At 35.7% G+C, this 25,885-nt stretch overlaps 1 protein-coding gene across 1 annotated transcript in view; it reads left to right on the top strand.

Moving 5' to 3' along the window:
• MYLK (myosin light chain kinase) overlaps positions 1-25,885 on the top strand; it is a 410,235-nt gene that overhangs the window by 15,691 nt on the left and 368,659 nt on the right. The gene's annotated exons all lie outside the window — the stretch shown is intronic.

Raw genomic sequence — 25,885 nt, 5'->3', positions numbered from 1 at the left:
GGCTAGGTGGCGCAGTGGATAAAGCACTGGCCCTGGAGTCAGGAGTACCTGGGTTCAAATCTGGTCTCCGACACTTAATAATTACCTAGCTGTGTGGCTTTGGGCAAGCCATTTAACCCCGTTTGCCTTGCCAAAAAAAAAAAAAGATTCCTGCTTTGGATGAGAAGCTTTAAAAATTCTCACTCACTTTTATAGAATTCACTTCGCTTTGTTTCCCCTGATTCTTGAAAGAAAATTTAGATTTATTTGAAAATAATGTTAGTTTTTTTTAAAAAAGCACTAATAAGAAGAGGAAATTCATTATAATGCGAAGATCTCTATCTGCTTCCCCTTTGTATTTTCCTTAATCATAGAGACCCCAATTCTGAGCTACATATGTCTAATTCAATCTCAGACTCAAGGAAAGTACTCAAAGGAAAGGCATATTTTGAGTGAAAGTGGAAGGAAGGGGATTGGGAAAGAAGAGGGAGAAGGAACAAATGGTTTAATGGTATTTATTCCACAAAGAGTCTGAGGTCTCCTGCACTGGAAACTGAACTCTCCCCAAATGTGGTCTCAATTAGTCTCAGCCTATCTTTAAAAGAATTATATTTTCATCAAAGGACTTTGAAGAATGAAATTTGGCTCCCTCTAAAGGGCAGAAGTCTGAAGAAGAAGAGATCTTGTGTGCTCATAGGTCAGACAGTAAGTAAGCTCTTTGCATCATTTAATCAAAAAACATTTATTAAATACTTACTGTTTGCCAGGCATCTGCTAGGCTCTGGTTTTAAAAGAACAAAATTGAAATAGTCTTGGTCTTCAACATGGAGGGAGTATTGGTTGTCACTTTCCCCAGGGGGTAAAATTTATTTCCCTTTAATCTCTGGAATTCCCTTTCCCTGGCAATTGAGACATAGTTGTTCAGAGGTTGAATAGAGGGTAATAAGAATATTTCCTATTTACCTAATAACTAAGAAAATGAGATCAATTGTGTCCTGTGACTTGTTAAGTCTGGAGGGCTCTGACATTATTATCCCAACAACCAAAAACTGATATGTCCTTCAAAAAAGATTTTGTTTCTCCTTATCCTAAGCATGTTTGAAATACTGCTTCCTCCTATTCTGTACAGTATGGATTTATCTAGGATTAAAAGATGTGGATTATCTCCATCCTATCTTGTTACTTTTTTGCCTCAGAACAGTCAGTGATTCAGGGTCAGGGTTATAATACAGTGAGACATTTGTAGACCCCAAGATATAATAAAAAATACTTTGGTAATAATAAAAAATAAAAGACACAGTAATAAGGATAAAACATAATAATTCTTTTCAGTCTCTGATAGAACTTCAAATTATACCTAATAACCATGGATTGTCTCTCAAGGCTCTGTAGTGGGCCCTCTTTTCTTTTTATATTATTTTGTTTGGTGATCTCATCAGTTCTAAGTTTTCTTCTAACCCCCAGGCTCAAATCTCCAAATGCCTCTTGGACATCTCAAACTATATGTTTCATAGACACCTCAGACTTAACAATCAAAATTGAACTTGTTATCTTTCCTTCCAAAGACTTTCCCTCTCCCTCACTTCTCTATTTATTTAGGAAGGTACCACCATCTTCATAGTCACTCAGTTACCCAGAGTCACAAGTTAGATGTTCCTCCTTATTTTTCACACTCTTTTCACCCCTTCTGCCCCTTTCCCATGAGCAGTTTTCAAGTCCTGTCAATTCCACTTCTATGATTTCTTTTATATGCACCCTCTTCTCTCTTCCAATATGACCACCACACTGGTGCAAGTACTCATCTCCTCACGCCCAGACTATTGCAATAGCCTGTTGGTGGCTCTCCTTTCCTTAAGTCTCTCTCCACTCCATTCATCCTCTTTTCAGATGTTAAACTGGTCTTCCTAAAGTAGTAGTCTGATCATGTGACTCCAACTGATAAACTCTAGTGTTTTCTATTCCAGAATTAAATACAAAATCCTCTGTTTGGCATTCATGTTCCTTTATAACTTGACTCCCTCCTATCTTTCCAAGGTACTAAACTGGTGGATCAGAAGAATGTTATAAATATGATTTCCTTAGATTAAAAAAATTATTTGTTTTAATCAACAAAGATCTGCTTTCTCACTCTGCTACCCTAATAATCTCCATCCAATCCTAGTTGAGAAGGTAAGAGAAATAGCACCATTACAAAGTTGTGTAGTTAATCAAAATGAATTTCCATAATGTTTAAATGAACTATTTATTTTTCTCATTCCTCATTCTGAGTCCTTCACCTCATTATCTGAAAATAGCCAGCATATTTTCTCATTAATCTTACAGTCTTGCTTAAGAATTATTCTGATAAGTATTAGTACAGTAGCATCCATTCTTTAACTTTTGGGTAGCCCTCTCAAATTTCCTTTGTTTGCCACCTTGAAAATAATTATAAATATTTTTAATAAAGTTTATTTTGTGTAGGAACAATCTGCTACTTTAGTGTACTCTCCTTTAAATTATTTCTCACTCTTTCATTTTCTCTCTTGTTTCCCTATTAAATGAAATGAATTTCTGCATCTTGTGTGTGTGTGTGTGTGTGTGTGTGTGTGTGTGTGTGTGTGTGTGTATGTGTGTGTTCTTCCTTCTTTTGACCAATACAGACTAGAGAGAGATTCAGATACTTCCCTCTTTACTCTCTCCCCCTTGTTTGTATAGATATATCTGATTATGTTAGATAATTTCTCCTAACCTTCCTTTTCCTTGCTTTCCATTCTTTCCTAAGATCAAGACATAACAGAATCATTCCCAGATCCTGTCTAATTGCACTCCCTCTATGAACCCTGATAAGGATCAGAGAAGACAGATGTATTATCTCTCTATTTTTTGATGTTAGTTGTTTATCCATGTTTAATCTTTTATTATTATTATTATTATTATTTTATTATTAATTCATGTTTACCTTTTTATGTTTACTCTTTACTCTTTTTACTTCAAAGATTCTCCTCAACTCTGGCCTTTTCATTAGGAATGGAAGTCCTAGTTCATTAAAAGACAATTTTCCCCCTCTGTTATACTCTGGAGTGTTATACTCCATTTTGCTGGATAAGTTATTCCTGATTGTAAGTCCATATCTTTTGCTTTCTGGAATACCACATTCTAAACTGTCTATTCCTTTATAATTGTGACTCCTAAGTGATGTATGATCCTGGTTGTAGCTTCTCAGTACTTGAATTGTTTTTTTGGCTGCTTGCAGTACATTTTTTTCTTTGACTTGGAAATTCTGGATTTTTATTTGGGGGTTTCTGACAATAATCTCCCTATTTCTGCTTTGCCCCCTTGTTCTAATAGATCTGGGCAGTTTTCTTTGAGATTTCTTGAAACTGGATATTAAGGCTCTCTTTGGGGGTCACCGAATTCAGCTAATCCAATGATTCTTAATTTTTTTCCCTTGATTTCTTTTCCAGGTCAGATGTTTTTGCTGTGAGATACCTTATATTTTCTTCTACTTTTTTTCAGCCTTTGACTTTGTTTTAATATTTCGTAATGCTTTGTAGAGTCATTGGCCTTTATTTAGTCTAGTTTAATTTTCAAGGAGTTTGTTGCTTGGGCAAAAATTTTTTTTATCTCTTTTGCCAAGTTGTTAATTCTCTTTCTAATTAATGTATTTATTTCTTTTCCAATTTTTAAAGTATTTCTTCCATTTTCAAAAGCATTTTTAAAATCTTTTCTAAACCCTTGATTTATTTTTTCCAGGAATTTTAGTTGAGCTGGTATCCAAGCTGTATTTTTCCTCTGAGATGTTTCTTGGAGATGTTTTGGAGTCATTCTCTTCTGTGTCTGTATCTTGAGAGTCCCTCCTACCATAATGGCTCACAAGGGTAAAAGAGAGATTCTTTTTAAAAACTTTTTCTATTCTATCAGCCTACTTCCTAATTTTGGACTTGCTTTATCTCACTAGTATTTGGATTTTTTTTCCCTTTTTTTGATTTTTGCAAGGCAATGGAGTTAAGTGACTTGCCCCAAGGTCACACAGCTCATTAAGTATTAAGTGTCTAAGGTAAGATTTGAACTCAGGTCCTTCTGACTCCAGGGGCCAGTCTTCTATCCACTGTGCCATCTAGTTGCTCTATTTTAGCTCACTTTTAGAGGGAAGGTCTGGGCTGAGCCTATTGCTACTTTTTGGGGGTTATTGAATGTTGTGTTATTTTTGGATCTCATGTACAGGCAGGGAGATCTGCAGGCTTTCAGTGTTCCCAAAGAGGTCTGATCCAGAACAGAGTTTGATTGCTGCCCTCTTGGTCTAAGATCTTCAAGTTTCTGTCCTGGATTTGGGTCTGTATTAAAGTAGACTCCTGATAGATTTAACCCCTGTATACCAGCTAGAAGCTCTGTTGGTTCAGAGTGGCAGAATTGTAGACACCCCTTTGAACTGGGATTACTGCCCTGGCTAATCCTCTGTATGTTGGGCTATAGAGGTCCTGCCTACCAATATCTTGGGTCTTAGCTACATCACTATCGCTGCTTCTGGTTTTTGAGTATGCTCCTTTCTCTCAGTATACTACTGAGGGCCTCTACTATTCCCCTGGACAATTCCCTTTTACCCTTGGTCAATGATTTTCAGTGAGATAGTAGATGACAAAGCTTCCAGTTCACACCTCTCCTTGGACAGTGGAACACTTGGCAATGGGGATCTCCTGGCTCTCTCCTTCCCTATTGTCTGTCGACCTTGTCTGTCTGTTTCTCTCTCTCTGCTGACTTGTCTTAGATGACTTGTAACTTTCCTTGATTTCCCCATTAGACTTTGATCTGGTGAAATTTCTAAATCTATTTGGAGGAATTTGTGGTGGGTAATTCAGCACACTATTTCTTAACACTTCATCATCTTGGTTTCCCTTCCCAGTTTACCTTGAATTTAGCAAAATATTTGATAAAGCATCTCATACTATTTTTATGAGAAAAAAAATTTGGTTCCATATCCTCTCGACAGGAGGCCTCCTTTGAAGTATACCAGTCACCCCTTCTTGGTCCAGTACTATTTAACATTTTTATCAGTAACTTAGGGAACGTTATGGGTGACCTCACTAAATTTGCAGGTAACATAAAGTTGGCAAGGATATCTAACACAGTAGAAGATGAATCAGGTTCTCCAGAGATATTGAAAAGCTAAACCATTGGACTGAATCTAGCAGGATGAAATGGGTTAGGAATAAATATAAAATTCTTCATTGATTTCATCAAATCCGTTTCACAAGAAAAGTTTGAAAAAGATCTGGAGATTTTTAATGAACTTCAAGTATGAGGCAGTAGTGTGATGTGACAGCCAAAATCGGCAATGTAACATTGAGCTGCATGAAAAGAGACAGTGTTCTGGATGAGAGAGTTCATAGTCCCTCTGTGTATAACCTCAGCAGGTTACATCTGGAGTATTATATTAATTTCTGGGCATCACGGTTTATTAAAAATATTTGATAAATGGAAGAGAGCTCAAAATGAGGATGGCAAAATGCCTGAAGTCCATATCATATGAGGACCAGTTGAAGGAACTGGGAGGTTTGTCTTGGAAAAGGGAAGATTTCAGGGGAAACATGATAGTTTAACTATAAAAATTATAATTAACTACTCTCAACTATTGGAAAAATTCAACTCTTTGGAAGATGAATTAGACTTACACTGTTTGGCCTCAGGGGAATGAACCAGAAAAAATAGTTGTTAGGTATAAATTCAAGCTTTATTTAAGGAAAAGTTTTCTAATTATTAGAGCTGCTAAAATGCAGAATGGCCTGCCTTGGGAGGTGATAGATTCTCTCTTATTGGAAGTCTTTAAGCAGAGTTTGAATGGCTTCTTAATGAATATGGTATGATTCAGATTCTTTTACAATTGCAAGTTGGATAAAGTAGCTGCTGAGATCCCTTCTAATTAGGATTTTGTGATTCTGTGATTAAGAGAGTAGTCATAGTGGGATGAGGTTAGAAAGGGGTTTTCCTCCTGGAGAAGGGAACCATAAACAGAGTCGTTCAACAAAGCCAAAAATGGGTTAGCAAAGAAGAGGTGCGAGAGTGACCATAGTCTAGTATGGTAAAACTCAGGGTCTAGTTATTAACTCTAGAGACAAAGGGAATCCCCACTGCTGATATGGATTCATCTTGGACTCGTGTGTGTGTGTGTGTCTGTGTGTGTGTGTGTGTGTGTGTGTGTGTGTGATTTTAATGAACTTTGGTATTTGAAGGCACTGAATTTAAAAATAGCCCTGTTTACTGATCAGTTATGATTTGAAAAGGCAATTCCACATCCCTCCTGGGAAACATGTGGCTATGATTAAACTCCAGTACTTTAGCAAGAAATTGAAGTTTATCTAAAACATATTTAAGACCTAGCATGGAGAGGACAAGCCTCTTGGCTCCACACACCTCCTCTTTTCCCCCTTCCAAGGGTCTTTCCCCACCCTCACTCCCAGCAAAAAAAAAAAAAAAAAAAATCCACTAATCAGAGATACTAAAGGTAAACAATATGCCAAATGAGTCTTTTTGTATTTGAAGATAATGCTATATTTCTCCTAAAGACATGTGGGAATTTTCTGACTTTCAATAGAAAACCCAAGACAGGTTTGTCTGATTTCATAGCCAGTGCAAAATTAATTTCAGATGGCAGATGAGTTTTAACTTTTACCAGCTGCATACTATGTCTTTGGTGAATTTTTCTTCACACTTGATCCTCTCCCTGCTCTTTTAAACTGGCAAGTACTCTGGAACTGGACTGGACTTAATCATTTGATTGGGTTAAAGATTGTATTTGGACTTCTCCCCCTTATTTTTGAAACCCTAATCACTGAGGTTGTTGTTCCTAAGGCACACTACATTAGAGCACAGCCCAGAAATTAGTTTATAATTGAACTACTGGGGGGTTTTGGGGGTTTTTTTTGCAAGACATTGGGGTTAAGTGACTTGTCCAAGGTCACACAACTAGGTAATTATTAAGTGTCTGAGGCCGGATTTGAACTCAGATACTCTTGACTCCGGGGCTGGTGCTCTATCCCCTGCGCCACCTAGCTGCCCCTGAACTGCTGTTTCCAATTGTCTTGGGTTTTTTTTAGGTTTTTTGCAAGGCAATTTTAAGTGTCTGAGACCGGATTTGAACCCAGGTACTCCTGACTCCAGGGCCGGTGCTTTATCCACTATGCCACCTAGCCATCCCTCTAATTGTCTTTCTGCACCTATTTAAGGTAGGGACCCAATGCCTTTAGAACTGTCTCCAAGTTAGTTCTGAGTTTTATTATTAGGATCAACTTACTCTCTTTCCTAAGCATCTTCTTTGAAAAGAGTCTGTGATTCTGGGAATTTTGAACAAAATTTCATCATGAAAGAGATATTGTCCCTGTCCTCAGAGGTTTTCCAAGTAATAGTCATAGATGAACATGAAGAGTACTAGTTGTTAATAAAAGTACCAGAAAAGATGTATGATCCCATTGTGGTTCAGTTATTTTTAGTCTTGACTATCTGTGTCTTTGTGAATCCATTTGGGGTTTTCTTGGCAAAGGTACTAGAGTGGTTTGCCTTTTCCTTTTCCAGCTCATTTAATAGATGAGGAAATTGAGGCAAACAATATTAAGTAACTTTCCTAGAGTCGCATATCTAGTCAGTGACTGAGGCTGGATTTTAACTCACTGAGATGCCTTTCTGACTTCAGACCTGGGACTCTAGTCACTGCTTTGACCAGCTGCCCAGAATCACATTACTAAAGTCTTTAAAAAGAGATACAGGGGGACGGCTAGATGGCACAGTGGATAAAGCATCTTGGAGTCAGGAGTACCTGAGTTCAAATCTGGCCTCAGACACTTAATAATAACCTAGCTGTGTGGCCTTGGGCAAGCCACTTAACCCCGTTTGCCTTGCAAAAAAAAAAAAGAGAGATACAGGATTTGGAGATAAAAAAAACACACTGACTATATAATCACATAATCCAAAAAAAGAAACAGCATAGTACAATGGAAAGACTTCTGAATTAAAGTCATGGGACCAGAGTTCAAATCTTGACAGTGTAACCTTGGGTAAATTAGCTCACCTCCCTAGGCCTCAGTAATTTATCTGTAAGACAAGGAATTAGAACTAGATGACTCTGACCCATGTCTCTATAAGATTAGAAAGAAAAGATATCTGAAGGAACCCAGACACTTCTATTTGCTCCGCTTACATTTTAAAAGGGGAAAGGAAGGAATTCAACATGTAAAGTACCCACTATGTTCCAAGCACCATATGAAGGACTTTTTACAAATGTTGTCTCCTTTGATCCTTACAACAACACTGAAAGGTAGATGCTTTAACTGAGACAGGAAGCAGTTAAGTGACTTGCCCAGAGTCACAGGTTTAATAAATTTCCAAGACTAGATTTGAAAACAGTACTTCTTGACTCTAGGCCTAGAAATTTATCCAATGCACTACCAACTGCCTCAGGTTAGATACCAACCAAACAGAGTGAGTACAAAAGAGATTCTCGAAATGCTACAAAAATTACAGGAAATTTCAGAATTTCAGAATCACCTGGGACTTCTGAAAAATACTAAGGTCATATATATTTAATCCTCTTTTATCCAGTTCAGATGAAAGTAAGGTTCATCTGTGACTATAGATGGTAGCCTACTCCCACTAACTTTCTTCCATGCTTCTATATTCTTGTCACACTCCAATTATGAGAGACAGTTTCATTCGTTTTCTCCTCTTTTATTTAATAGAGTATTTCCCTTTCCTTCTTTTAAGATCATGAAAAGCTAAAAAAACACTTCTAGGCTCTTTGTCCTAATTATTCCTTCTATGACCCTTGAAGATAATAAAATTATGAGAGATTTGTTTCTTTTCTCTTTTGCAGACTGTGAACATTCATCATTATCATGTGTTTCTTTTAAATCTTATATTTCTATTTCCAAATATTTACTCAGCTATGATCTCTTTATCATGAATGTTTTGAAAATCCTCTATTTCACTAAATTTTCATTTCTCCTCTATTCTCATAAGATATTACTTTTTTATCAATTAAATTATTCTTTTTTTTTAAGGTTTTTGCAAGGCAAACGGGGTTAAGTGGCTTGCCCAAGGCCACACAGCTAGGTAATTATTAAGTATCTGAGATCGGATTTGAACCCAGGTACTCCTGACTCCAGGGCTAGTGCTTTATCCACTGCCACCTAGCCGCCCCCAATTAAATTATTCTTGGTTTTTTTTTCTTTTACCTTCTGAAACAATGCTCTAAGCTCTCTTCTCCTTCATAGTGATAGCTTTAAAGTCTTATGTCTTCTGACTGTGGCTACTTATTACTCAATCTCTTTCTTTCTGATTGCTTGTAGTATTTTTCATTTATCCAATAGTTCTGAAGTCAGACATGTCATCCTTGGGTGTTTTCAATTTGAAAATTGCTTTTTCAATTTGGCTTTTCAGCAGGTTATCAGTGGATTCTATTTCATATTTTCTTCTAGTTCTAATAAGTATGTGAAGTTTTCATTCATAGTGTCTTGAAATATTGTATCTAAACTTTTGTGTTTGAGGTTTTTCAAGTAGTTATATAATTATTAGATTACATACCCTTGAACTGTGTTCCAGATCAGTTGTTTTTGCTAGAAGAAACCTTAATTTGGGGAGGGGGGGAGATTTAAATTTTGTTTTAGTATTTCTTGTTGGCTCAAGCATTGATTTGTTTGGCCTAATTGAATCCTCAAGAAGTCTGTTACTTTGGTAAGGTTCTGCACTTTCTCTACTAAATTGCTTATAATCCTTCTGATTCTTTACTCTAGTTTACAGTTTTCATTTAGTTCTCATTTACTTTTCCATTCATCTCTAGGTGTCACTCACCTGCTTTCCTTAGGCTTCAATATTTGTGTTCCTGGGCTAGGCTTTTATGGTAGATTACCTTTCTCCATTCCTACTAAAGTCTGGCTACCTCTTTATGTAAATTTAGACTGGAAAAAAATGCACTTAGTCCTTTTTTTTCTTTTTTTTTTTGGATATCATAAGCATTGATTTGATTTAGTGCTTGTTTTTCCTTGATGGAATTTATTCATGTTCTGCCATATTGAGGAGGTGTTCTACTTAGGTATTTTTAGGATGCCTCAACAGAGTCCCAGATTTATCATTGCTACTGGTGTCACTTTGGGAAAAAATCACATGAAAGTCTTTCTGGGTTTCAATTTCCTTATCTTATAAAAAGAGAAGGATTTAACTATGTGAATTTAAAATTACCCCTTTCAACCCTAAATCCTATGCTCCTAAAAATCCTTGTGTGGTCTTCTGTGTTCATCATTTGTGGCATTATTAGCAGTTTTTTTGCTCATGTAGTAGAGGGTCTAGATGGGGAGGAACTTTTTATTATGACCAAATCAGGTCACACCTGATGTATTGTATTCTTTCTGGGGACCACAGTTTAGGAGGGATCCTTAGAATATACCCAGTTGAAGACAATCAGAAAACCAGAAAAATAATAAATTTGTATACTAAAGAAACAGTTAAAGTAAGGATGCTTAGCCTCAAGAAGAGACTTAAAAGGGGAAATAGGACAGCTAAATGGTGCAGTGGATGGAGTGTTGGGCTTGGAATCATGAAAACTCTTTTTGAGTTCACTTCTAGCTTTAGCACTTCCTAGTTGTATGACCTTAGGCAAATCACTTAACTTTTGTCTGCATCAATTTCTTTGTCAGTAAAAGAGGAAGTATAATAGAACTTGCTTCCCGAGATTGAGATAACATATAAAGAATGTGGAAAACCTTAAACTATTTTATAAATACTGTTACATTAGCTATACTTTAAAATACTAAAATAAATAGTATTATATATTAGCTATTATTTTAAATTCAAGAGTAATTAGAATGAATAGACTGTCTAGTATTAATTTGGGAAATTTCCATTAGGATGTTTGACATCAATAGTATTTATAAGGTGGAAAAGCTATGGAAAATATCCTGTCCAAAGAATTTTAGGCAAGAAGAGAGAGCAAATAATGTCTTGGTTCCCATCCCATGGATTTCTCCTCTCAGGGGGAGGAAGTATCACCTCTTCTTTGGGGCTATACTTGTTCTTTGGAATTTGCAACATTCCCTTTGTATTGTTTTTTGTTCTTGGGATTTTCCTATTCAAGAAGAATCAGTGGCTCCCTATTGCTTTCCCGAATAAAATAAAAAAAAATTTCATTGGCATTTAAATGCCCTTCACAGTTGAACTCCATCCTACCTTGTCAAATAGATTTCACCTTATCCTATTACACACACTTAACATTCCAATCAGACTAGAATATGTTGCTGTGACCTCTTTTGTACTCCCCAAACTCTTACTTTTGCATAGACCATTGACCGAAATTGTTTGTTTTCTCTATGTGATGGGGAGGAGAAGGCAGGAGAGAATTTGGAACTCAAAATTTGAGAAAAAGAGTGCTAAAATTGTTTTTCATGTAATTGGGGGAAAATAAAATATCAAATTAAAAAGAATTTTAAAAAGAGTGCTAAAGCCTTAGCACTTAGACTCCTTTCCTTTAAGGCTCAGTTAAGAATCCAACTCTTTAATGAAGCTTCCCTGATTCCCCCAGTTGTTGGTGCCCTCTTCCTCCTCAAATTATTTTGTTTTTACTCATCAGTTAATATATTTTATCCTCCAGTAGAATGTGAGCTTCTAATAGTCAAAGACTTTTAAAAAAGCTTCATCTTTGTACCTATAGTGCCTTGAAATGGTGAAAGTTGTTGAATTAATTAAAGAGGCACCTTCATGATTCTATTACAGGGCTCTAATGAAACAGTTTCAACTGCATGACTGCTTTTTTCTTTTATTTCATTCTTGACAGAGAGCAAACTGCAAATGGGCTATCAGCCCAGAAACTTTGGCCAGAGGCAGCATATGCTTCTGAAATTTTGACCTTTCTTCCCAACTCCCTTCTGTCCAGGCAAAGCATCTCCTATAATGAAGAAGGAGTTTTTGTTGTCCCCTAACAATTGACCTATAAAATGAAGAGATTTGGTTTTCATCTCTTGGGTCCCTTGTTATTCTAAATCTTTTAAGATTGCAAAATGCCTTACATCTCATTTGATCCTTTAAAAAAATTAAAAAAATACCCCTGTGAAGTAGGTATTATTATTATTATTATTATTGTTATTATTATTATTGGTAGTGGTGGTGGTGGTGGTGGTGTTATTATTGCAACTCCTGTCCCCATCAGAAAAAAAGCAACCTTCAGTCAGATTTACCAGTGAATTCTTTTAAAAGTGATTGATTCTAATATTACATAATTTGTAGAAATATAAAAGGAAGGAATCCTGCCAAACACTATATATGGGAAAAATAGGGTTCTGATATTTAAACCAGAAATAGAGCAGAAAAAAACCTATAGAAAACATAGCCCATTGTCTCTAATAAATATTGATTCAAAAATATTGAATCTAATACTATCAAAGAAGTTATAATAATTCACTTAAAAAGATTATACTATGTTGAATTTATACTGGGAATGCAGGGTTGACAACTAAAGCATTATTTAAGAAAAAGAATAAGGGAGTAATCATAGTAAACAATATTATTTTATTTTGCAGATGTTGTTCAATCATGTCCAACTTTTTGTGATTCCATTTGGGGTTTTCTTGTCAAAGATACTACAGTAGTTGCCATTTCCTTTTATAGATCATTTTACAGATGAGGTAACTGAGGCAAATAAGGCTAAGTGTCTTGTCTGGGGTCACACAGCTAGTAACTATGGAAGCCAGATTTGAATTCAGAAAGATGAGACTTCTTGAATCCAGGGCCCCAGTGTTCTATCCACAAAGTCACCTACTTGCCCGGATTTTGCAGATAGAATCATAGTTAATTTGGAGAAGCTAATTAAATATTAATTAAAATGATTAACTTTAGTAACATAGCAAGATCTAAAATCAAACCACAAAAATCATTAGTCTTTCTATTATCACCAACAAAACCCAGCAGGAAGAAATAGAAAGAGAAATGTAATTCAAAACAGCTACAGTATGAAATATCTAAGAGTTCTGTTTCCAAAGCACATACCAGAATTAATAAAACTACAAAATACTATTTGATTCAATAAACAATTGTTGTAGCTGTGTAACAGACATTGGTGTACTAGAATTGTCATGAAAGATGTCATCTGGGAAATATAAAAAAAGTAGGTGAATCTGGAGTAGCTAGGTGATGCAGTGGATAGAGCACTAGCCCTGGAGTCAGGAGGACCTGAGTTCAATTCCAACCTCAGACACTTAATAATTAACTAGGTGTGTGACCTTGGGCAAGTTGCTTAACCCCACTGCCTTAAAAACCTTAAAAAAAAAAAAGGTGGCTCTTCTCATAAGAATAGGAATAATGGTCAGCATAAATCCTAACATATTGAAAGAATATGTAATAAAGGATTTATGGAAGGATATGGACAAAAATAACAGTTAAGTGTTTTCAGAGGCACAAGAGGCTCTTAGTGTAAAAAACTCCCTGTTTTGAGGCAGCTTAGAAACTGTTTTGTAACTTACAGAATTTCCTGGAAGCACTGAAAGGGTAAGTGCCTTGTCCCATAGTCACTAATGTGGACAGGCCAGCCTGGCAGTGCAGCACCTTGGTCAGAGGCTCAGTTTGGGGATAACATCTTATAGGTCATTTAACAGTTAACAAAAGGATGTTTGCTTAGCCTTAGTATAGAAGGGACAGATAGACCTAGCCTCACTCTTCTCCTTTTGGAAATACATCTGCTTAGTAGGGTAGGGTATTGTTCTCATAGTCTTGGTTGATCTGCCAAATCTTAAAAGACTGTTCTTCAGATGGTTTGACATTTTTTATGTCATTAGATGACCAAGAAGCCACATAAATGCATGCAGAAGCTATTAGGAAACTGCAGCTTGAGCCTTCTTTCTTCTACTCTCTCCATCCCACCTCCCCACCAAATTCCAGAAAAGCCTTTTAGGGGAAAAGGAATTTATAGTTTGAGGGGTTTGGGGGGGGGGTGAGTTATCCTGTACCACTCCATTGTGATTCTAGGAATCATCTAGAGGACCTTCTATCATTTAAAATTTTTAGTGTTTTTATTGGATAGTTCTTCTGTACTAAGGGAAAAAAGAAAAAGAAAGAAGGAAAAAACTAAAAAACAAAATCAAAACAGATGCAGAACAACATTATAATTTCAACTCATTAGTTGAAACAATTACAAAACATTTTAATAGCCTTTCTGGAATCATCATAAAGAAAAAAGGAAAACATATAGAAAATAAAAAACAGAAATTCCAGGATTTCCCCACTCTGCCCTCTTCGCCTTGAGAAGGGCTGAGTCTGTGTTCTCAATTATCTGGTCGATATGATGAAGGAATGCCAAATCTTTGCTGTTCATAGTATGTCTCCTGATGGCAAGGAGTTATCAGTGACTAACTCAGCACCAGGAACATCAGGGCTACAGCACAGGTGCTGATATCTCTGGTCTAGTCAGCAATTCTTTATCACACATTCAGGTCATTTGAAGTGAAGTAGCTAAGAAGATTTTTTGGTTTTGTCTTTTTTTTAGATATCCTAATATGTAAGTTGATACTACTGTTCTCCTACCCATATTCCCTGGCTCACCTACCAAAATCACTCCCTTCCTGAGTGCCACATTTGTATCTTTAACCCCCACTTCTTCCACAAAGAACTCTACTTTTTCTCCATTCAGGATTCAAAATTATAACCAAGTCAACTAGGAGATTCCCTTTCTTTCAAGTAAAATTCATATTCACCTTAGTTATGTAGCCATAGTTTCATCTCCCTGGAGCTATTAGAGAAGAAGTTATTTTTTCACAATTATACCCAGGGAAGGGTTGTCTGTACTATCCAACAAACAAGGCCAAAGAGTTGTTGTGGTCCTGTCTCAGGTCAGCAACTGATTAGTTCCCAGTTTTAATGATGAGATGAAAGGAAACACTAACTGATTCAACATTCATTCACTTCATTCATTTATTCAGCAATCTACAAAAAGGGATTTACTTAACTTTATTTTATTTTTATTTATTTATTAGTTTTTTCAAGGCAAGGGGGTTAAGTGGCTTGCCCAAGGCCACACAGCTAGGTAATTATTAAGTGTCTGAGGCTGGATTTTAACTCAGGTACCTTTGACTCCAGGGCCTGTGCTCTATCCACTTTACCACCTAGCTGCCCAGATTTACTTAACTTTAGAATAAAAGACGTTACCCTAGCATTTAACTTAGGTAGACAGACACATATCCTTGCACCCCCCCCCCAATGTGGAAATGCAACTGATCATCAGGATGTGGTGACTCATGTGGCTTTGGGGTATTTGCCAAGTCTGAGGGTCCAGACACTACATGTTTGGACTTTTTGTGTCCTGAGATTTCCAAGAAACTATATCAAGATGACCTGAGGCTTCCAGGACAATTGAGCCTTGATCCCTATAGCTCAATCAAACTGTGGGAAAAGTAGCTTAATCCCCATTGCTGGTATATATTGTCTTTATTACAGTTATGTAGCTAGTATATCTTAAAGACAGAATTTTAATTCAATTTTTAGTGAATTCAAGGCAATCCTCTCTGCACTATTTTACATTACCTCCCAAAGATGTGGTTATATCTAAACATTTTTATCAAATTTCCTTGATATATTTATAAATTATTCTTATAAAGATTTTTACTTGGAAGGGAAAGTAAGTATGATGGCAAGCAAGTAGTTACTAATATCCTTTGCTGTTCCAAGAATACTTCTTATATTTTTTACCATCCTTTTTTTTGTAATGTAATGTTTTCAACTGATGTTGCCTTTGGCTGCTGTTTCTCTTCTCTTCATTTGGCAAGGAAATTGTGTTTGTTTAATTGGTGATTGCTTTATATTAAGTAAACTTGTCCAGGAAATGGTAATAATCAGAGTCAATCTCTTCCTTTCTTCATTCCATTTCCATCTCCTTCAACTTTTTTTTTGGCAACAATAGCTTGTTTGAAAAGGATATGTTGAAGTTGTAGTAGTTGTATGCAGTGGCTTCTTTTCATCTTTGTCCTTAATTCCTAATCTGGTTTTGATTTTTTAGCTTTATTCTGACTAGTTGATGATCTGAGTCCATAGTCAGCAGATTTAAAATGGCTCCCATGTTGGTGGCCAGTTTTTTGTGTTGGTTGATATAGAATCCCTTTCATTTTCTAAATGCAATTCTATTTTCTGTGATGTTTGGTACTGACCATGTACTCAGGAAGTGAGGATAAGATGCCCAAGTGCCTTTGATTTAACATTTACCATTGATTTAACAATCAGTAGTTTCCTTTACTATAATTAAAATTGCCTCAAATCCATTTTCTGGGCAAGAATCTCAATAAAACTACAATCAATTCTTCCTGACTTTTTATCCTTTCCTAATACTTTAGGTTGAGCTTGACTGACCCAGGGCAGTATTCTGTTAGTTTAGATTCAATATTGGAACAATTGAACCCCTTGTAGGTCATTCAGAAGTTGACAAAAGGACATTTATTTAGCTCTAACAGGAGAAAGATGCAGGATAGCCAGGGAGGAGATCTTGAGTTGATTTAGATGAGTGAAATTCTTTTGTCTGAATTGTCCATCATGGTCCACCAGCCAAGAATAAGAGCTTCCCTCCCATCTAAGCCTCTCATGGCTGTACTTAGGCATATCAGAAAGTGATGCCTGAAGACTCTACTTTCCTGAGGTAACCAAGTCTCTGAGGATAATCTTTTTTTTTTTTTAGGTTTTTGCAAGGCAATAGGGTTAAGTGGCTTGCCCAAGGCCACACAGCTAGGTAATTATTAAGTGTCTGAGGTCAGATTTGAACTCAGGTACTCCTGACTCCAGGGCTGGTGCTCTATTGACTGCGCCATCTAGCCGCCCCTGAGAATAATGTTAATAACTTTTTTCTTATTTTTTTTTGCTTGCAAGGCAGTGGGGTTAAGTGGCTTGCCCAAGGCCAAACAGCTAGGTAATTATTAAGTGTCTGAGGCCAGATTTGAACCCAGCTACTCCTGACTCCAGGTGCTCTATCCACTGCACCACCTAGACACCCCTAATCTTAATAACTTTTAAGGAAAAACTAGTCCAACTTCCATGATGGGAGTGTTTAAGATATTGTTCATACTGTACCAGATGAGATTTTAGAAATGACTTCTGACTTGTCAATTTTCTTGCTTACTCCTCTGCTAAAAAGTCATATGGCTCTACCTTCCATATCTCCAGGATTCCTTTGGGGATAGCTTACCTCAATTACAATCCTAATATCTAATATTAATTAGATATTATTATATAATACTTATATATCATGTATAACCTTTATTCCTAATGTACTATATTACATTAGAACTGGATTTTTTATTTTATTGAAATAGGATATTGGGGATACCATGCAGGAATGAACTTGGGCAATGGGATGTTATGTTCTAGGATAGTCTCTCAGAGAGACTAAAGAGAAAAGTAAAATTCCTCTGGGTGAACTAGACTAACTGTAAAGTGACAGGTACCATTTTATTTTGGAAAGTGGAAAGAAAATTCACTTCACAATGACCTAGGACACCATATAGTATATTCCAATTTTACACCTAAATAGTTAAACTAAACTCAAAAAAAGATGATTTAAATTTATTTTCAAACTTGAGTTCAATGAGCAACTTCTTTTGAGATAATGTGGTACAACAGAAACGATTTGTAACTGGAAGATTTAGTTTAAATCTTTTTTTATCACCATGTTTCTTAATCTCTTTGAGAGAGAGAGAACATTTCCCAATTATATAACAGAATAGAGAAAAGCATATGTTAGAAATCTTGAATCTATATTTCATATTCCTTGCCTATCAAAAATATATAATAAATTCTACAGTACTTTTAAAACTGTCCTTCATATCTGTTCTTCCTTCTAAAATTGCTTCTTTTCTGTTCATATAAAAATATTTTAGGGTGGCTAGGTGGTGCAGTGGATAGAGCACTGGCGCTGGAGTCAGGAGTCACTGAGTTCAAATCCGGCCTCAGAAACTTAATAATTAATTACCTAGCCGTGTGGCCTTGGGAAAGTCACTTAAGTTAACCCCATTGCCTTGCAAAAACTAAAAAAAAATAAAATAAATAAAATAGAAAGTATTTTAATGGTCCTCTTTTGTATCACTATTGCTAAACTCTCCTTATCCCCTCCCAATTAAAAATCTTGAGAGGGGGAAAAACTCTTGTAAAAATTAAGCATAGTTAAGCAAAACAAATATTAGATCCTGTGAAGGAAGACATGGATTAGCTATTTTACTTGTCAGAATTTAACGTCTTTTAGAGTTGTTTTTCTTTACCTTGGCATTGTCTTCATATTAAACTGTCCTCCTGATTTTGCCTCCTTAATTTCATCAGTCCATACGAACCAAGGATTCTTTGAAATCTTTTCATATTGTCTTACAGTGCAACAATATTCCATTACAGTTATATGTCACAGTTCATTCAGTCATTCCATGACTGATGGCCACCCTGTTAGATTCCAGATATATTTTTTTTCCTTTCAATTCCCCTTTTGGTATCTGGAAATTTTTTGTTTGCAACTATTCCATTCCCTATATACACTTGAGGCACCCCAGTGGCTTCATGGATAGAGTACCCCAAAGTCAGGAAGACCTAAGTTCAACTAAAGCCTCAGACCCTTACTAGCTGTGTGACTCTGGATAAGTCCCTTAACCTGTTTGCCTTAGTCCATTGGAGAAGGGAATAGCAAACCCCTTCAGCAGTTTTGCCAAGAAAATCCTATGGAACAGTATGATCCATATACCAATGTGACTAAACAATTGAATAACAACATACATACCTGTTTCTCTGTTCTGTCCAAATCATCAACCTTCTAGGTTCATATGTCTTCAAATTCTTCATATTCATTGTGTCTTATGTTACATTAATGTTCCTTTACTTTCATGTAGTACCATTTCTTTATGTTTCCCAGTTGATAAACATCTACTTGGTTTCCAGTAGAACCCAATTTTAATAACTTCCCAAACCAGTCAGTGTTCTCTTTAATTTTGCCACTTCGAAAAGGAAGACATATTCAGGTTCATATCTTTGAAGTCATTCTTGATTTTTTTCCCCAATCTATTCCATATTTATCTTAGATATATCCAGTTCTTGACATATCTTCTTCATTAGATTGTAATGATAACAAAAACTAGCATTTATATAGGTTTTTAAGTTTATAAAGTGCTTTTTAAATGTTGTTTTATTTGATTCTCACCATCACATAAAATAGGTGCTATTTTTAATCTGGATTTTACATCATTAGAATGTTAACTCATGGAAATCAGAGGCTATTTTTAATCTTTCCATACTATAACCTGTATCCATCCTTTTTTCTCTGCTCTAGTGACCACTGACCTATTTCATCAGGTCCTTATTACCTCTCACTAAGACTATTCCAGTCTCCTAATTGGTTTCCTGTTTCTACTCTTCCCCTCCTTCATCTCTCTTCTACACAACTAAGACATGATCTTCTCAAAGCCTAGAATGCCCTGCTCCAGAATCCCTATTGATTTTAAGATATAAACTTCTTAGCCTGGTGCCAACAATTATGCACAGACTGATTCCCCTACATTTTTCATCCTTAATTCATATCACGCCCCTTTCATACCCTATATGACCACTAGCATTCCCTCTTTTGCTTTGCTACTTTGTTTCCAATATCACCTAGACTTTGATAACTCCAAAACTGATGCTTTTTCCCCTTTCCGGTATTGTAAGCTGTTCTACATGCAGTTGATGCTTTTTTAGCAGGCTTCCCTTACGTGATCTGTTGTGGGACTAGCAGGACATCTGAGATTTCCTTAACTATCAGGAGATAATTCACACCTTTTATTCTGATGATTGCTCTCCATGCTGCAGCTCTGAAGTGTGGTTAACAGATAGCAGCTCCTTAAAAACTTGGGATCCAGAAGGAGATTCCTGTTAGCTGTGAACCACAGGAATTAACAGACTCCAAGAATTTCCTCAAGGAGAGGGGTGGGCATGTTTGTGGCCCTGGTTTTGGCTGGAGTGTGTACATTCTGTTTTCTGGTTTGTAGAGTGTGCATAATTGCTAGCAGCCACATGAACCAGTATTAGAAACAGAGGCAGCTGGTTGTTGTCAAATGATTCTCTTCGACTCATTCTCCTCTTTGCCAGAAATGTTTAAATTGCTTGCCTTTGCTACTGTCCAAAGAACAAATGGTAAGGAAGGGAGAAATGGGGGAGGGGGGGCAGGTAGGAAGACCGCATTGTCTTACAGTGGCCTGAAGACTGGGGAGTGAGAAAGGTAGAGAATGTTAGAGTTTGGGGGGGGGGGGGCTTAGAGATTATTCACTTCTTTTGTTAGATGAGGTAATTAAAACCTAGAGAAATAAAATGACCTAGACAGTATCACTGAAGGATAAGTAACAGAGCAGTGATTTGACCTAGGACTTTAGGGGTCTGTAGTATATTAGTATTTATAATTTATACCCTTTCACATGGCTGGAAATTGGGAAAGGAAAAGGGGATATGAATGAAGCTTGCTCTTTTTGTCTTCTAGGTATCATCAGTGAAAAACAAACCAACTTTTCTACATCTTACCCTGTCTAGTTATAATGCTTTCTATGAATCTTCTCCCTAAAATTCCCCAATTTATATATATTAATAGTATTCTACTTGTAAAATATACTTTTTCTTGAACTGTGACATATGTAGATAGATAATATAATAATTGACATTTATATAGCACTTTAAAGGAAAGCACTTATATCATTATATTATTTTAATTATAATATATAACATATTATACAATATATAATATAATTAAAAATAATAATTTAATTAATATATTGTGTCATTTTAATCTGATAACAAACCTTTGAGGAAGGTATTATAGGAATTATCGCCATTTTACAGATAAGGAAAGTATGGTTCAGAGTTTTATTGATTTGCCCACATGCAAATAGATGTGTTTTTAACCCTTGGCCTTCTTATCTAATATAATACTTGCTATGCTTATAGACCTAGAGTCAGGAAGACAGATTCAAATTTCATTCTACTATGAATTGAGTATGTGATCATAAGCAAGGCACTCTCTAAGAGGTAGGCAACTTTCTAAGAAGGTAGGTTATAGATAAGTAGCATTCTGAATTAGAAGGAATTCTCATATTGGACAAATGGCATCTTGATGCTTGTGACACTTATAGTAAAATTCCATCATGAGAGAGAGACATTGTAGAATAAGGATTAAAGAGTATACTTCTGAGTCAAAGGAAGACTTGGGTTCAAGTATTATGGATCCTGGCTGTATCACCACAGCACCCAGTGACCAAGGCAAACTCAAGACTAGAGGGGAGGCAGTAAGGTAGAGTGGAAAGACTAGCAGACCTGGGATCAGTGGATCCTACAAATCCTATTCTTGCTGCTTATTCATTAGGTGACCTGGGGAACCCATAACATTGATGGGCCTCAGTTTCATCATCTGTAAAAACAAAGGGGCCTTTGAGGAGACTTTTAAGTCCAGAGCTATGCTCCTATAGTTCTTTTTTTTTTTTTTTTTTTTTTTTTTTTTTTTTTTTTTTTTTTAGTTTCTGCAAGGCGAAGGGGGTTAAGTGGCTTGCCCAAGGCCACACAGCTAGGTAATTATTAAGTGTCTGAGACCGGATTTGAACCCAGGTACTCCTGACTCCAGGGCTGGTGCTTTATCCACTGCGCCACCTAGCAGCCCCTCTCCTATAGTTCTTAGCTTCAGAATAGTCACTAATAGACTTGATAGAGGGTGTTTATTCACGGACCATTCCTTATAGGAAAGTTATTAGGTAACCCCATAGTGCAGAGTGCTAGACCTGGAATCTGGAAGAACTGAGTTCAAATACTGCTTCAGATACTTGGGCTTTAACCTCTATCTGATCCAGTTTCCTCAGCTATAAAATGGGGATGATGATGATGATAATAATAATAATAATGCCTACCTCCAAAGGTTGTGGTAAGATTCTAATGAGAGAATATTTGTAAAATACTTTGCAAAGTGCTTGGACTATAGAACATATTTTAATAAATCCTTCCCTCCTTATATCAATAAAAGTAAACATCTTCCTCCCTTCCTCCCTCCACCTCCACACTCAAAACAAAACAAAACAAAACATGGTAGATTTTGATTTGGAAGAAATATCTACTATGAGAGAAAGAACTCAAGTTGAAATCCTTCTATTCTGTGTCCTATAGTCTGTTTTGTCTTGAATTATAAGCTCCAGGGAAAAATAGACTTATGTACTTTACTTGTGAATATTTTCCAAAATAGAATCATGTTCCAGGAGAAATTTAATCTTTTTGGGGGGGACAGGAAGGGTTGGGGGCAAGGGAGGAGTGTGACCATGATTAACTACCCAGAATTGAGAGACTGGGTACATCCAGTTAGGCATTTTTACAGGCTGGCAGTATGGTATCATGCATAAGTCTTAGAATTATAAGCTGGTTTGGCTTGAGGAAGACCTGGATTTAGGGAAAGGCTAGAGAGCATCATTAAATTTTCATTGTAAACATTCACAACTCAAAAACCAGCAAACTATAAATCAGGTTCAGTTTGTTATTTTACTAATTATTTAGACATGAAAATGAGAGAGAAGATGCTAATAATGCAGATTAAATTTAAAGGTGTGACACATATACATTATTGTCTCCCTCACCTACCCCCCAGCTAGCTGTTAAATACTTACCAATATACCCCTGCCTGTAATTGAGCCCTGCTCTCAGATTTTACAAATTTTGTTACTGTTATTCTGTCATTTCAATTGTGACTGATTATTTGTGATCTCATTTGGAGTTTTCTTGACAAAAATACTGAAATAATTTGCTATTTTCTTCTTCAGTTCATTTTTACATATAAGAAAACCAAAGCAAATAGTGTAAATTACTTTCCCAGGGTCACACAGCTGAGAAACTGAAGCAGGATTTAAATTCAGGAAAATGAATCTTCCTGACTGCGGGTCAGCACTCTATCCATTGCTACTCTGGACAAATCGCTAGACCTCTCTGAGCCTCAATTTCCTCATTTGTAAAGTGAGGGGGTTAGACTCAGTTACCCATGGGGGTCCCTTCCATATTAAAATCTATGTTCTGATGGGTGTAGGAGTTAGGAAGTATAGAATTTCACAGAGAGGAATTTCAAAGGTCCCTGACCAAGGAATGGAGAGATCTATTCTTAAATATGGAAATCTGTGCTGTATTTGCCAGTGCTCCCTATAATTCTTTTATTTATTTATTTATTTTTAGGCTTTTGCAAGGCAAATGGGGTTAAGTAGCTTGCCCAAGGCCACACAGCTAGATAATTATTAAGTGTCTGAGACCGGATTTGAACCCAGGTACTCCTGACTCCAAGGCCGGTGCTTTATCCACTATGCCACCTAGCCGCCCCCTCCCTATAATTCTTAATAGCTAAAATATTCTCAGAGGACTTAAAAACAGAGGTGACTGCTGTCTCTTATGACCACTGCCCACTTTAAAAAAATAAATTATTTTCTCCAACTATTTCTTAGGAAATCTGACTAAAATATTCACAAGAATCTGAAATAAGTGAATTATATTGAAGACTAAGCCTAGGAGAGAGGAAAGGAAAAGAAATAAAGATGAATTAAAGGATTGAGGAACAATCTTTGAAGGGCTCTAGTTTAGCAACTAGGAGTTGTGTTAATGATAATAGCTAGCCATTATATAGCACTTTAAGCTTTGCAAAGTATTTAACATTTGTTTTCTCTTTTTTAATGGAGTAATCATATTTCTAAATCTGTACGCTGTATTTTTTTCTTTTATTTTTAATTCATTTTCATTTTCAGTTCTACATTTTATTTTTCCCCCTTTTCATTTCCTCACTCATTAAGAAGGCAATAAATTAAAATCCATAAATAAAACAAATTTCCCCTTTATTCATTTTCCAAGAAAAAAAGAAAGAAATAGAAGAAAAAAATATGCTGCAGTCTATACTCTGAATCCATCAGTTTTCTGTCTGGAAGTGAGTAGCATGGATCATTATGAGTCCTTTGGAATTATGATTAGTCATTGTGTTGATCAGAGTTCCTCAATTCAGAATTGATTGTCTTTATAAAATTACTGTTAGTTTATAGACTAGTCTCCTGGTTTTGCTTACTTCATTTTGCATCAGTTCATACAAGTCTTCCAATTTTTTTTGAAATAACTCCATTCATCATTTCTTAGAGCACAATATGCTATTACATTTGTATACTGTAACTTGTTCAACTATTCCTGTTAATGGTTGTGCCCTCAATTTCTAATTCTTTGCTACCATAACAGTAATAAAAAGAGCTATTTAAATGTTTTTGTACATATGGGCTCTTGTATTACTTTTTTGATTTCTATTAGATATAATCAGGATCACTGGGTCAAAGGATATGTACAGTTTAATAGCTTTGGGGGCATAGATTCAATTAATTTCCAGAATAATTGCACTAATTCATAGACTCCTCAATCATACATTAGTGTTCTTATTTTCCTATATCTTTTCTAGAGTTTTTCTTTTTTTATCATTTTTAGCCACTTTGATCATTTAGAAATGATATTTCAGAGTTATTTCCTTTAGTTCTCTAATTATTTAGAACATTTTTTAAATAGAGCTATTGAAGCTTAGATTTCTTCCTTTGAAAACTGCCTATTTATAGCTTTTGACCATTTACCAATTGGGGAATGACTCTGATTCTTATAAACTTGGCTTAGTTCCTTATATATTTTAAAAGTGAGACTTTTATCAGAGAAATATGCTGCAAAGGTGTTTTTTCCCAGTTTATTATTCTTCTAATTTTAACTGCATTAATTTATTTGTGCAAAACATTTAATTTTAAATCATCAAAATTGTCCATTTTCCTTCCTATGAACTTCTCTCATTTATCCATGCATTCTTCTTTTAAAAATTGTTTTTGATATTTTTATTTTCTCCTTGATTGCATGTAACAGCAAGTTTTACATTCATTTTTAAAACTTTGAGTTCCAAATTCTCTCCCTTCTTACCATTCTACTCCCCCTCATCAAGAAAACTAGTTTTTGATGCATTCTTCTTCTAAACATGAATCTGACAAGTAATTTCTTCCATACTCCACTAATTGGAGTATATCACTCTTCATATCTAAATAATATATATAGTTTGTGCTTGTGTTATTATATGGTATGAGATGCTGGAATATGCCTAGTTTCTTTAGACTACTATACAATTTTCTTAACAGTTTTTATCAAAAATTGAATTCTTGACCCAGTTCTGGTTTCTTTTGGTTCTTTGTCAAATACTAGGTTATTGTGCACATTTGCTTCTGGATATTGTATCTCTAATCTTTTTCCCCCTGATCAACTCTTACCCAGTACCAAATTGTTTTATGATTATAGCTTTTTAGTATAATTTGAGATCTGGTACTGCCAACAGTCTCCTTTTCCATTTTGTCATTAATTTCAGTGATATTTTTCTTCTTTTGGTTTACCAGATGAATAACATTATGATATTTTTTTCTAGTTCTATAAAGTAACTGATAATTTGATTGGTATGGCACTAAATAAGTAAGCTAACTTAGGTAGTGTTGTCTTTTTATTTTATTGATCAATCTACTGATGAACAATTGATATTTCTCCTTTATTTATTGGTGTGGAGTGTTTTATGATTGTATTTATGCCTTGGTTATATAATTGGAAAACAAGTAAAATATTTAATAAAAAAAATTGTGTTTATAAAGTTTTTATGTATGTGGCAGTTAGATGGCACAATTCCTAGAGTAAGAAGACTCATCTTCCTGAATTCAAATCTGTGCTAAACACTCACTAGCTGTGTGACCCTGGGCAAGTCACTTAACCTGTTTCCTCCTTTGTGAAATGAGTGGAGAAGGAGATGGCAAAGCTCTCCAGTAAGTTTGTCAAAAAAACCCCAAATGAGGTCACAAAGACTCAGATGGACATGACTAAAATTACTGAACAAGAACAAGTTCCTTTGTGGGTCTAGGCAGATAGA

Source organism: Macrotis lagotis, chromosome 1 (assembly GCF_037893015.1).
Source record: "Macrotis lagotis isolate mMagLag1 chromosome 1, bilby.v1.9.chrom.fasta, whole genome shotgun sequence".
Taxonomy (NCBI): domain Eukaryota; kingdom Metazoa; phylum Chordata; class Mammalia; order Peramelemorphia; family Peramelidae; genus Macrotis; species Macrotis lagotis.
Note: the sequence above shows the minus strand (reverse complement) of the source record. Positions and strands in the feature narration are given on the sequence as shown.